Below are 10,622 nucleotides of genomic sequence, written 5' to 3'. Positions count from 1 at the left end.
ATCAGCAAAATTTGAGTATAATCAGTAGGAATGCTTCAGAAATATGGAGAAAAACAATTTGGGACCAGCGAGTTAAAACAATAAACAGAGCAGCAGAGTAAAATCCTTTATAGATTAGAGGAAAACAACATTGTTTTTTTTTTTACCATGTGAATTCAGAAGACCAAGAACACGTAGAAAGTATCACAAGTTTATACCGAAAACATTGCATTGATACTTTTATATTCTAATATATATTCTAATCCTGATTATTTATATTCCAATCTATTTATTAGAATAATATAAATTAATTTGTCAAATTATCAATTAATTCTAGTAAGATCCACTGTGTGAAATATAAAATCAACACATATAAATATAAAATATATAATTATCTATAAGAAAATGTTTTGCATTGTTCTGTTGTGGTTAGGGAATCAAAGGCAACTGTTTTAAAGTATTATTTCATTACCTCTACCTCATTGTTTGGCAGAATTAGAACTAAAGCTTTACCATTTGGGGATATACAGCTTAGAGGCAAGAGGAAACAATGTGATTAAAACACTACCAATTTAAGGCCTAACAACGAGGAGAAACATATGGACTTTTCCTGGAGCTATGGAATATATTTGGTGATAGAAAATCAGTGGTGTAACTTCCTGCCTGGTTGGATGGTAGTCAGGCCAGGACATTAGGTAATCATGCATATGAACAATTTTTTCACCTTCTTGGCTTTAGCTACTTTTGAAATGGTAGGGTGTAATAAGCAGTTATATTTTGAAAAAATACCTTCTAGTCTGAACAGTTCTTTATGAACTGTTCGTCTCTCTATAATCGCTTGTAACTAAGATTAGTTTTGCTCCAGTAAGACAATCTATGCTGTCAGGGTAAGACATTCTGGTTGGGCTGTTCCTACATGGAGCAAGGGTAAAAGGTCAAGGAGACATTTGTGCCAGCAAGACCTCATTTGGGAAATTTTAAGCTGCAGAAGGTTAGAAGTAGCTCTTAAGCAAGGCTTACTTTGAATCTATTAGCTCCACAAAGCTAAATCAGTTAATAAATAAGTACTTGAAAATCCATCACCTTTGCACCTATCTATAAAGGCTTCAAAGTATGATCAAATTTCAAATGAAAAAGACTTAAAATAGTCATTTACAAAAACTTGCAAATGTGAGCAATCGAACAAACAACATAAGTTTTTCCCACCATACACAGAATTTTACAGAAATAAGATGAATAGCAATTTTGGGAACAATAAGGTTTCCTTGTTACAAATAGGCAACCAAGGATATATGCCTGTCTTAAGATTACATCATTAATTACTTAAATTTACAGAATACTACATGCTTCAGCAGCAGGTCTACCCGAATTACAATACACAGATTTACATGGCTCTTGCACAAGGATGATATGAAAATTTGTGAAGTATTCCATATTTTTCATTCTACAGGTGCAAGAAATGAAAAACAGTTATTCAAAAGTTGATTACAAATATACAAGTGTAATAATATATGTAATTCATAGAAATAAAAGTTTGACATCAGTGTACTCAATCTTCACCGTTTTAGAAAGGCCTTTACATAGCATAACCTTTATAAAACTTTTGAAATAAGATAACATTGTCATTTTATCCCAAATAAATAAAATTCTATAAGGACCGAGGAATTAAAAGAATGTTAAAATGTTTCTATATGGAATGCAATCTGAAAGGACACATTTATTAATGAACGTATGTATTATAAAACAATGTCGAATTCAAAGTATTATATCTAGGAGCGAATGAAATAGATTATGGACATTATACAAACAGAATACTAAATATTTTAAAATATTCTTTTTAAGACAAACACCAGAAATATCTTTAGTTTCTGTACTACTCATTTCAACAGATAAGTTAAAATTATTTCTGATTTAAAAACTTACAAACTCTATAAAATCATTATAGATGTATACAAACAGCTCGAATATATTTTGACATCAAAGTCAGGCAATTCACTTGGAAGAATACCATGGAATCCATGAATTTTTAAAGTAAGGTATTGCTGTTGCTTTGTATTGTGAAAATATTTTCTATGGACACATAGGATGGACTGGCAATTTTGAAATTTAAGAAACTTAACTGATCCTTTAGGACTTAGGAGAACAATTTGTACAGCTTTACACAACTTCAAAGAGGTAGTGATACATACTTATCCTTTTGGCAATATCAAATGCAGTTTCTTCCAAGTTGTGCTTCAGACCTGGCTTGATATAATGGTTCAACATAAGGAGATCCAGCGTATCTTTGCTATATCTATTCCCAGCAGCAAGATGCATGGGGGTCAGGAGGCCTTTAACTTGGCCATTGGTATCTGCATCATGATGAAATAAAGAAGCCACTCTGTTATTATTCCATGTATAAGTACTGTGCAGGGATGTCCAGCCATTCGCAGTTATTGCATGAATATCTGCCTTGAGCCACCAACTCATGGACAATATCTAAGTGTCCACTGTAGGCTTCTCGATGATGAGGGGTATACTCATCCTCATCCCTAGTAATCACATGAGTGGCCTTTTTGGAAAGTAGTCTCTGCACTGTAGTAAGGCGATTATTTTCAGCAGAACAAAGAAGAAATTTGCTTGGATACTATTTCATTTTTTTCTTGCAATTGATACCATTTCTCACTTTTTCATCTTGTTCCTCAACTTCCTCAGAATTGCCTAATCAGAGACTTTGAGTGCCAGTGAGAATGAGCTGTCCATGTATTTCCCCAATAGTTCACATTGGATGAAATGGTCAGAAAAATCTGGTGAATTTCCTGCATCTGTTTTTTCACTATTATTTATTTTCTCTTTTTTCATTTTTACTATTCTAAATTATTCTAACTGGAGAGTAGAGAATTGGTAGAAAGCAGAGGAAAGATTTTCCTCCGTATTTAAAGGTACAGACTGAAAATGAGGACCAGTGTTGTCTTCATGTGCAGCTTATTCTAAGAATGAGAAAACAGGAAATAATGTCTTCTATGTAAATGAATTGGGATATGGCAGAGCAGAAAGTGAAATGATGAAACCAAAAATATAAAAGCAAAATAAATTAGGATAATTATGGAGCAATCATATTACCTATGAGAACCATGTAAGGGAGAGAGGAAGAGAGAGACAGATGTGCAATGATCTAGCTAGCCACAAAATCCATCCCTCTCATCAAATTATAGAGCAAATAAATTATTTTTTAAAAGAGATGGAAATAGAATTTAAGATCAGATGTCACCATTGTATTTAATTATATTCTTATACTTGTACAAGGGAATTTTCATTCAACATATCAGTTTTTTTAAGTAAAATGGATCTTTATATAACTTTTCCACACCCTTCCAAACCTCACCCCACTTTAATTTTTTCTAGTTTCATACTATCTGCATTGAATATTATACCTTCACTCTCTTCCTCCATAACTCTCTTTATTCCTTCTTTTTGACTGCCACTCACATATTCCAAGTGATAGTTTCCTGGTATTCATTTTGTTGGAGTAAAGTTCAATTTTATAAGAAATTACACCTTTGAAATACTCCTCTGCAAATAGCATGCTTTGGTTAATATTTTTGTGTAAACTTGAATAAATTTCTAGCTTCCAAATATGGCTCTGACTTAGTTTAATCAATATATTTTTAGATCTATCCTTTTTGTTGCAAATAATGTAACAGTTTTCAAAATGGATGGGTTCAATCCAATTGTGTATATGTGCCACACTTTCTCTAATCATCACTCTGCCAAAGGGCATCTGGGCTGTTTCCGTAACTTGGCTACAGTGAATAGTGCAGCAGTGAACATGGTTGTGAAAGTGATTTTAATGTTATGTTTTGGAATAATTCATCACTTCCTTTGTGGGAGCAATACTCTATCCAGTTTTCCAGAATAAGAACATCCCTCCTTTCATCTTCATCACAATGTATTGCAAGTCCTCAAAAACACACTTACCCCTACGGGTCTCAATAAGCTAAAACACCACTGTGCCCATATTCTTTCAAAATATTTTTTTTCATAATTGTACATATAATTTAGTGAGAACCTTCTATATACTTTCCTAATGTGGGAATGATGAACATGACAGAGTAAACGTAAGAAATATGCAACTTAATTATCATATTTAAAATCATGTTCAGCTCTAATTCATAGCCTCACATAATATTTTTTTTTTTGTCGGTCGTGGGGCTTGAACTCTGGGCCTGAGCGCTGTCCCTCAGCTCTTCAGCTCAAGGCGAGCGCTCTACCACTTGAGCTACAGCACTACTTCCGGTTTTCTGGTGGTTTATTGGAGATAGGAGTCTCACCGTCTCTCGTGCCCGGCCTGGCTTTGAACCACGATCCTCAGATCTCAGCCTCCTGAGTAGCTAGGATTACAGGCGTGAGCCACCAGCGCCCGGCTTAGCCTCACATAATATTATTTTAATCTTTATTTGATTACTTCATCTAACCCGTAAATTATATCAGGTGAGTTAAAAGCAAAGGCAAAAAGTGTGGTTTGATTTTGACACTCATGTGTGAGGTTGCACAACATGGGCAAATAGATGGATTGGAATTAATAGCTCTTATCCATTTTGTTAACGTAGAGATGATTTTCCCAACCTGATTCTTGAATTCGTATTCCATTCAACAACAAGAAACATGAGATAATTTTCTTTGTTTTGCTCCTTATTAACTTTTTTCCATTTTATTTTATAATGGATGATTTCATAAATGTACTGTAGATACAAAAATATGTTAAAATATTTCTATCCGTATGCATTGATATATACATACACACATATATTATGCCCGTTATAATGATAATGTATAATTTAAGTAACTGTACAATTTACTAAATTATTAAAACTATCGACGGCTCATGCCTGGCATCCTGGTTACTCGGGAGGCTGAGATCTGACAATCATAGTTTGAAGCCATCCTGGGCAAGAATGTCCAGGAGCCTCTTATCACCAAACAACCAACAGAAAATCAGAATTCGAACTGTGGTTCAATTAGTAGAGTGGTAGCCTTGAGAGAAAAATCTCAGGGACATCATCCAGGTTCTTAGTTTAAGAAGTACAATCTACCCAAATAAAATATATTTAATTTACACCTGTGCAATTAAAGTATTTCCATCACCCAAATGCACAACCATGCTCATTTGCAAAGTAACTCTGTTTTGTCTGAAGTACCATAAAATATTTTCACTTAAGTTGAAAGCATTGGACCGTGGGTTCATTCTCTCTCTCTCATGCATTTTTCCACTCAAATATTCAAATCTTACAATTATTCCAATTATTTAAAATCATAGCTTTTTACTTTAATACCCAAATATTAGAGCTTGAATTGAGTGTCTTGTGCCCACTAAATGGGTGTTCTTATCACTTTGTCATGTCCCCAGCCCTAAATTATCCTGATTATTTTTCATATCCTTGTGTATGACCTTGGGCTCAGTCCATGTTATGTTATTCTTCCTGGAATTTAGAATAACAGGTGCATGGCATTGTATACAGATTTTTCTGTCGAGTCTGGGCTTTCACCTCTATCCTCTCAAGAGTAGACTCCCATTTAGTCAGGATTTTCATAAGTTTGTGATAGCTGATGTTTTTTTTTAAGTCTTTGCATTTCCTGCAGGTTCTTGACTACTGAATTAATTTGTTTTCTTGGGTTGTGTTGTTTCATTTGAATGTATGTGTTGAGTTGTTCCTCACTTGTCCTTTTGTTTCTTTCAATCAAGTTCTTACCTAAAGTGCTGAGAAACCAATTCTTGACTACTGAATTAATTTGTTTTCTTGGGTTGTGTTGTTTCATTTGAATGTATGTGTTGAGTTGTTCCTCACTTGTCCTTTTGTTTCTTTCAATCAAGTTCTTACCTACAGTGCTGAGAAACCAATTCTTCTTTTTCATGATAGTCAAGGTGAACATGATTTATTACAAAGCAATTTCAGTAATATTTAAACATCTTCATATCTATGGATGGTACATAAATGATAAGTGCTGCGACGCTTTTTTTTATTTTCACAGCAGTCTTTGTCATGCACAGACAGATCATCATAAAATCTATGAAGATAATAAAACTACAGATGCAAGCAAATAGAAGTAAAACCTATTATTAATTGTTTGACAGAGGCTTGCGTTCTAGTGAAAGAAATACGTTGCTTGATGCAAGATTTCACAAAATTGTATTGCTAAGGGGAAGCTAAACAATCATCTAATTCTACAGAATTGAGGGAGAAGAATCAAACTCCTGAATAGTTTACATATCTATATATAATATCTATATATAATATATAATATCTATATATAATATATATATATAATATAGTATATTATATATACTATATTATATATATATATGATATATAATATAATATCAGGGGTTTGTGTTTCCACAAGGTGTAAAATATGAGTGACTATTAAACATCCAGATATCTCTGGAGAATATTGGTCCACCTGCTCAATAATCCCGTATGTAAATTCAAGGAATTCATAACAATCTTGTAAAATGGTGTAGCTTGAGCCTCCATACAAGCTTTGAATCATATTACCATGTTTAGTGAAGATAACCTAGTTCTATTATAAGAACAGACGCATAGAAGAAGGTAACAGATTTTTCAAAAAAAAATTCTTAGTTTATGTTCCACAGATTTTGAAAAGGATGCTATGAGACTTTATGAAATAAAAACAGAATCTTAAATGGTTGTATTGGCACTATTGCCTCTCTAGATTTAAAGAATGATCTTAGAATATTACCTCAATCCTTTGTGTGTATGTATGACGGTCATGGGGTTTGAACTCTGGGCTTGGGAATTTTCCATGTCCTATTCAGCTCAAGGTGAGCACTCTACCGCTTGAGCAACAGCAAATCTGCCAGTTTTCTAGTGGTTTATTGGAGATAAGAGTCTCATGGACTTTCCTGCCCAGGATAGCTTTAAACCACCATCCTCAGATCTCAGCCTCCTCAGTAGCTAGGATTACAGGCGTGAGCCACCGGCACCTGGCCTACCTCAAGCCTTATAAAGAATGATTATCAAACTAAATGTGAGATGTAAAAACCTGTAAAACATAAATGTAAAAATTCATGACATCGGATTAGTAAAGGTTTCTAAAAATTTGACATGGAAAACATTAGTAGCTAAAGAGAAGCAAGAACTGGATTATATCAAGTGATAACCTTTCATAATTCCAAGGACACTATAACAGAAATGAAACCACATCCAACAGATAGAGGGCATATATTTGTTAATGCTACAATATTAATGCTACAGTGATTCTGAAACTTAAGTGTTTTTTGGGAGGGGTCCGGTTGTGGGGCCTGAACTCTGGGCCTGGGCGCTGTCCTTCAGCTCTTCAGCTCAAGGCTAGCGCTCTATCACTTGAGCCACAGAGGAACTTCCGGCTTTTTTTTTTTGCTTATGTGATGCTAAGGAAGCGAACCCAGGGCCTCAGGCATGCAAGGCATCGCTCTACCACTGAGCCACCTTCCTAGCCCCTGAAACTTAAGTATTTTTATATCTTCTAATTCTATATAAATTTTTTTCCTGAATAGTATATTTTATTAAATAACATGCAGATTAATAGTCAATAGGAGGAGCATATGAAATAAGCTCCATTTTAGTGTCTAAGAAATAATAAAAACTCACTAATAAGTCCATAATATAAAAAGAGGATGCAAAATATAGTAATGCATTTGTGGAGAAATTGATATACTTCTGATAGTGATTGATTTGTATAATACTACAATCATTTTAGCAAATAAGATTTCAAGTCTTCAAAAGGTGAAAGAGAATTTTATAGTATCTAGGCATTACACTTCTATGAATGTATTAAACAGAAGTAAAAAACTTTTTTGGATAGAGAATGTAGTTAATTGACAGTGAACTTGAATAGCATGTGTGAGACCCTGGAAATGATCCGCAAAAACAAATTTTGAAAAGACACACTATAGAGGACGTATGCTGGGCAAATTCCTGTAACTGAATTTTATATCTATTTTTAATGTCTGTTCTAAAATTTACAGCATTTCTATTTGAAAGAATGCAAGTTTGTGAAAATCAGGATTTGAAAACCTATGAAGGCACAATTCACTTCCAAAGCACTAAAATGTATACAATAAAAGGAGATAATATATTGTAAGTGAATTGCATGTCAGGGAAAAAAACTATTGTTAAAACTTCTTCACACAAAATGCAGAATAGCTAAAAAGATGTTTTGGTGTTGGCTAAAAACTCTTTGTAAACTACTGCATTTAAAACAAAGATGTGATTTCTGTTTATTTTGAGGGTATTTTGTCCGTTTGGGTTTATACAGAGATAACTCAATCCAAAAGTATATGTGATAACTGGAATAACTAGGAATTATGCATCAATTCTAAGTAATTTTTTATTATTTTTCATTGTGAAAATACTGTACAGATGGGTTACAATTACATGGGCAAGATAATGAGTACATTTCTTATCAAACATTGTAGCCTCCCCCTTTGTTTCCCCTTCCCATCCCTTCCCATCCTCCCCCTGTCCCCCACCCAATCCTCCCTGCTCCCCCCCCAAAGTTGTAAAGTTCATTTTTCGACAAAACGACTTGTACATCTCATTGTTGAAATGAGTCCACCTGTATCCCTATTGTTTTCCCATGGTTTCCCTTATTTGCAATATCTAGTATATGTCTGAGTCAAGCAGAAAAGGTCAGATAAGGTGATGTTAGGGAAATGAACCCTAAGGTAGGTATTCAAATGTTTTCTTTTCTTTCGTGCGATTGTTTCTAACACATTTATGATTATTTATTTGTTGCTTTGTATGTCCCTCCCCCACAGTATAACCCCTGCTTTCACTGTATTTGATGTCGGTATAATTGTGGAGGGGAAGGGGTAAAACTTCTAAGTAATTGAGAATCTTTTCTGGAAGAAACTTTTAGCAAATGACAAAAGACACAAATCTATGCATCTGCATTTTATGAAAGTCATATGATACATGCTCAATCCAATTGCTTATCTCTAGTTTTCTAGGAAAAACGTATTCTCAAGATAAGATCCAAAAGCAGTGAAAATAACAAAATACACAAGCATCTTGATTTATTTGTGAAAGTGACAAATGAAATAAAATAATTCCACTGAAGGGACTCCAATATTAGTGTATGTGAAGATGTTCCTAAGTGCCAATATCCATTAAATTTTTGGAATTTTACTTTCTACTAACATAGGAAAACTAGAACAAGAAAACAAATATAGACTTAGAGTGAACCAGCCTTGAAATCATTTTCTTAATTGTTTTGAAATTACAAAAGAATTGATACTCCTTTGCTTTGGAAATCATTTAAAAATATTTATCACTTATGATAATTCAAATACCAAGCAAGAGTAATTTTATATAATCATTATAAATATCATTATATTACTATTGTAAAATAGAATAAAAAATCAGTCCCAATATATGACTTACCTATCATTATTCTTAACTTCTAATCATTACCTAAATATCTTAAACAATCTAAATAATCATGTCTTGAACATGGACGTAAATGTTATATACTTTTTTACTTAACATTTTCCAGGGGTATGTATTCATGTTTCTAAGAAATGTTCACAGCAGTTAAAAGATGCTTTTGTGAAATTAATGTTCTACATTTTTTGTTGTGGGTGTTGTTTTTAGTGGTTAATTGGAGATAAGAATCTAACAAGTACTTTTCTGTCTGGGCTAGTTTCGGAAAAAACTCTAAGATCTCAGCACCCAAAATAGCTCTTATTTTAAGGGTGAGTTAACGGCACTTGATTTCATGAAGTTTTTTTTTAAATTTTATTTATATTTTAAGATACTTGTTTCACTATAATGTATATCATTCTACACATAAATTTAGATATATGTATATATGTATATATATTTCTGAGGACAAATAATCTCTAAAAATATACTATTCTACACATAACATTTATATATAGAGAGAGAGAGAAGACAGATATATAGAGAGAGAAAAAGAGAGAAGACAGACTCGCTCTAAAAATTTTATGCTACTATTTTTGACCTTTTTCATTTCAAAGATATACAGTCTATTTTTCTAAACGTTTCCTAGAATAAAGTAACTAATATTTCAATAGAAAGTAGAGTTTATTACTTTCAAGGGAATTTTAGATATACACATGATAATATAGTAACATTTACAGTATATTACTTGAAAAGGTTCTGCCCAAACTCTTAAATATTTGATTGTACTTAGGGAAAGAGAAGAAGTTAATTCATACTGATTAGGAAATTGCAATGCTTCAAAAAATCTATTCCATAACTTGTTATAAGCACATAGTCAAACTACCTGATATGGTTTAGGTTTTTTGTTTACTTGTTCAAAATTTCAATATGGATTCATGCACAGTGGTAACATTAAAATTATTAATCAAAAGACAAATAATAAAATCATAGACACATATCAAACGTTCAATAATTAGCACTTATGTTGCTAATAATAATTTTGATGGGGAGGATGATGACCACAGTGTAGCCTGATAATGACGATGTTGTGATTGAAAAGGAAAAAACGTACGTAGATATCTTTGAAGCTGGATTTCCCACATTGAATGCATAGTTATAAACAGCGTTGGATTACATACAATAAGAATAAGAGGAGGAGGGCTGGGAAGATGGCTCAGTGGTAGAGTGCTGGCCTTGTCT

General features: G+C 33.1%; 1 pseudogene; it reads left to right on the top strand.

Annotated features, from left to right (window-relative positions):
- Positions 1-1,322: 1,322 nt before the first annotated feature.
- Positions 1,323-1,419, top strand: LOC138835381 (U6 spliceosomal RNA; annotated as a pseudogene).
- Positions 1,420-10,622: the final 9,203 nt, after the last annotated feature.

Source organism: Dipodomys merriami, unplaced genomic scaffold, assembly GCF_024711535.1.
Source record: "Dipodomys merriami isolate MVZ:Mamm:240054 unplaced genomic scaffold, mDipMer1.0.p SCAF_234, whole genome shotgun sequence".
Classification (NCBI taxonomy): domain Eukaryota; kingdom Metazoa; phylum Chordata; class Mammalia; order Rodentia; family Heteromyidae; genus Dipodomys; species Dipodomys merriami.
This window is presented reverse-complemented; position numbering and strand designations above follow the sequence as displayed.